The 4,407-nt window shown below is 46.2% G+C and overlaps 1 pseudogene; it reads right to left on the minus strand.

The window, feature by feature from the left end:
- Positions 1–790: 790 nt before the first annotated feature.
- On the minus strand, positions 791–3,511 carry LOC111958332 (zinc-binding protein A33-like; annotated as a pseudogene).
- Between the last annotated feature and the right edge of the window lie 896 nt (positions 3,512–4,407).

Consider the following 4,407-nt stretch of genomic DNA (forward strand, 5'->3'; position numbering starts at 1 on the left):
ACCTGGCGTCGTGGGGGAGTTTGTTCCACCATTGGGTTGCCAGAGCAGCGAACAGTTTTGACTGGGCTGAGCGGGAGCTACTTCCTCAGAGGTAGGGAGGCGAGCAGGCCAGAGGTGGATGAACGCAGTGCCCTTGTTTTGGGTGTAGGGCCTGATCAGAGCCTGAAGGTACGGAGGTGCCGTTCCCCTCACAGCTCCGTAGGCAAGCACCATGGTCTTGTAGCGGATGCGAGCTTCAACTGGAAGCCAGTGGAGAGAGCGGAGGAGCGGGGTGACGTGAGAGAACTTGGGAAGGTTGAACACCAGACGGGCGGTGGGCGTTCTGGATGAGTTGTAGGGGTTTAATCGCACACAGGAGCCAGCCAACAGGCGAGTTGCAGTAATCCAGACGGGAGATGACAAGTGCCTGGATTAGGACCTGCGCCGCTTCCTGTGTGAGGCAGGTCGTACTCTGCGAATGTTGTAGAGCATGAAACCTACAGGAACGGGTCACCGCTTGATGTTGGTTGAGAACGACAGGGTGTTGTCCAGGATCACGCAAGGTTCTAGCGCTCTGGAGAGGGACACAATGGAGTTGTCAACCGTGATGGCAAGATCATGGAACGGGCAGTCCTTCCCCGGGAGGAAGAGCAGCTCCCGTCTTGCGAGGTCAGCTTGAGGTGGTGATCCGTCATCCACACTGATATGTCTGCCAGACATGCAGAGATGCGATTTGCCACCTGGTTATCAGAAGGGGGAAAGGAGAAGATTAATTGTGTGTCGTCTGCATAGCAATGATAGGAAGACCATGTGAGGATATGACAGAGCCAAGTGACTTGGTGTATAGCGAGAATAGGAGAGGGCCTAGAACAGAGCCCTGGGGGACACCAGTGGTGAGAGCACGTGGTGCGGAGACAGATTCTCACCATCATCATTATCAGAGGGGCAGAAGTATGGATAGAGTGTCTCTGTAAAGGTGCAGCCAGTGAAAGAGAAGATATGAGACCTGGCCTCCACATCATAGAAGGAGAACTGACCCTCCTCATAGTCAACGAACAACCCCACCTTCTGGGGCTTCTCTCTCAATGAGAGGAGGATAGAGTGGAAGGTACAGGCTTGGTACTCATTTCCATCCCTTAGCATCACAGTCCAGAGTCCATCCTCAGGTGTCAGTGTGATATTCACCTTCATGTCAATGGACTCTCTTGCCACTCCTAAAACCCATGAAGTCTTCCCCTTAACCGTCACTTCATAGTAAAATMTCCCTGAGGAGAAGCCATTCTTTCCAAGGACAATGGGATACTGATAAAACCTTTTTGTATTGTCAGGAAGATTCTGTGGTGTGTCTCCATATCTTACTTGTTTTCCATCTTCAGACAGGATGAGATATAGATGTGCTGTATCAGGGTCCAGGGGCCGGATTCACAAAACATTCTTAAGAAGAAATTTCTTCTTAACTGCCATTTTTTCCTTAACTTTATGACAGCTAAACCCTTGTCTTGAGACGAATGGATACTTTTGTAACCATGAACGTTTTCTTGCGCCACAGACACAGTTGGCTACCGGTTATTTAAGTAAGTTAAACCAAGAATACAAATTAAAACACGCATTATCTAGCTAGCTAGTAATTAACAATATTCAATATTTGCAAATCTCGTCAATTTGCAAAGAAAAACTTGGATAACTTAGCTAACGTTAACGGCGTTAGCTATTTTGGCTATAAGCTAGCTAGCTAACTAACTTAACGGTCGCGCAGTCCCTCTACCACCATCTCTATGATGGACGACACCTTCTCCTCCAGCTGGTCCACATTAATGGTCTCTCAGCTCCCTTCTTCTTAGCAGMCGACTTGATGTCGGACCACTTCTTTTTTACGGCGTCACTGTCYCTTGCCATACCCCCGACGGCAGAGACAGACTCGGCCACTCTCGCCCATCCTTTCTTGTTGGTCTCAGCAGTGACTCCGCAGTTATCAAGTCTCCCCAACAGCAACCTCTTCCTGGCTGCTATTTMCTCCACCAYCACTTCAATCTCTTTTCTTGGTTATTCATTTTTTKATTTTGATATAGCTAGTCTGATGGCTATAATGTGTAAATATTAACGAAATAACCAAATCCGATCATTCCTGTCACATAGGCTTATTTATTGGTTTCAAGCACGTCACTAATGTCAATGCCACATAAGATATATACGTTCTTAATAAAGATATTTACGACGTTCCTAAGAAAACTACGAATTGCTAAGAACATTTTGAGGAATTGCATTTACGAACTGTCTTATGAACTTCCTATTTTTTCCTTAGGAAACTTCTTCCGTTTTTTCATAAGTAATGTTTTGTGAATCCGACCCCAGAGTCACATCCATTGCAAACTGCTGCGTACCTCTTCAGTTGGACTTTAGGCAGCTTCTACATCTCTTTATTCAGTATCTCCTCCAGCAGAGACACAGCTCTCCCCACAGACGTCACTGTGAACACTGACCTCAGACCAGTCCTTGGTGAGTGGAGGGGTGCACACTAGGGATAGGAAGCTCCGGAGAAGCTGGAGACGGTCGTCAGTGTGTGAGAGCTGCTTCAGCTCAGTGCTTCTCCTCTTTAGCTCAGTGATTTCCTGCTCTAGCTCTTTAATGAGCCCTTCAGCCTGCCTCTCTAYTGCTTTCTGCTTCTCCTCAATTACCAMGCTCAACCTGGCTTTTCTCAATGGAGCGCACCAGAGCAGTGAAGACCTGCACGCTGTCTGCTATCTCCCTCTCTGTCTCTCTCTTGCTGAGAGTTTGATCTCTAACCTTCTGCAGTCGCTCCTGGATAATCTGCTGCACTTCTGCCTCAGTTTTCCCCAGCTGAGCCTTCCTCTCTCCAGACTCTTCCTTTGTAGGGACAGTGTCATGAGTCTTGTGGTCTGTTTCAGTGCAGAACTGACACACACATGTCTGGTCGGTCCTACAGAACAGCTCCAGGAGTCTGTCATGTTTCTTACACATCCTGTCTTCCAGGTTCTCCACAGGGTCGATCAGTTTGTGTCTCTTTAAAGGTGGGGCTATCTGATGAGGCTCCAAGTGAGTCTCACAGTGAGAGGTCTGGTAGGTAGCCTAGTGGCAGCATGTAGCCTATTGGTTAAGAGCCTTGGGCCAGTAACCAAAAGGTTGCTGGTTTGAATCCCCAAGCTGACTAGGTGAAAAATCTGTTGATGTGTCCTTGAACAAGKCACTTAACCMCAATTGCTCTGGATAAGAGTGTCTGCTAAATGACAAAAGTGTAAAGGCAAGAGACACCATTCAGGGCCTTGTGCTTTGTCCCACTGCAGACGTCACAATGTAGTTTGACTGGGGACTTGTCTGTCATCTATTTACAACCTCTCTGAAGGTTATGTTAACACAAAGCTCAGGCTGTCTGTAGAAGTTTTCCTTAAACAGTGGACATTGACACAGGTCCTGGCTGTCCCAGTACTTCGACACAGACCGTGGAGAAGTTGTGTACACATGAAGTGGTGACTGGCTCACATCCAGACAGTAGAGCACAGGCGTGTAACAACATTTTTGAATTTGGCATTACTGCTATTAGCCAATAGAAAGCATTGAATAACATTCACTACATGGAACAACAGATAGTACAAAAAACATCAAAAGGAAGTATATTATGAAGTGTCCTATATCTGAGAGATATAAGATCGTAAAAAATGTATATGTATTTATCCCCTTAGCCACTAAAAACTATTCATTTTTTTAAATGATATGGGGACCTTCAGATGAGTATTGTGGGCATCCTAGGTCAAAATGGAGAGCCACTAAAAACTATTCATTTTTTTAAATGATATGGTCACCTTCAGATGACTGTTGTGGGCATCCTAGGGCAAAATGGAGTCTCTCAGCTTTCAATCGAGTGGTCACAATAGTTTTGTAGGCCAAACTGTCCAAATGATACAGACGTTTTCATAAGAAGAACGAATTCTGGGATGTGGTCTGACAAACAGCGCTCTAGCTCTGCCACCTTTCACCGCAGATGCGGAAGGGCGACATCGGTGGATGCGSTAGATTGAGACGCAGCCCATGGAGAAAAAAATATCTCTAGTTTAAACAGACGGATATCGATGGGGATTTTTTTATTATGTTAACTAGATTTCCRCGGGGTCGAAACCATTGTAAGCCAAGTCTATTGAAGCACAGGTGCGTCAATCTAAGTAACATAATAAAACAATCCTCATCAAAAATCTGTCAGTTTAARCTAGAGATATGTTTTTTTGCTGCATGGGCTACGTTTCAATCCAACACATCTGTGATGGAATACAGCGGTGTTTGTCAGACCATGAGACATCCCAAAAAAGCTTGTAGCGTCCGAACACAATGGTGTTTGCCGTTTTGTTCTACAAGCCCCACGGGACTCGTCTAAAGTCAATAACGCTGACGTGCCAACGTCTTACTGTTGCATCCGAA

Source organism: Salvelinus sp. IW2-2015, linkage group LG34, assembly GCF_002910315.2.
Source record: "Salvelinus sp. IW2-2015 linkage group LG34, ASM291031v2, whole genome shotgun sequence".
NCBI classification, from domain to species: domain Eukaryota; kingdom Metazoa; phylum Chordata; class Actinopteri; order Salmoniformes; family Salmonidae; genus Salvelinus; species Salvelinus sp. IW2-2015.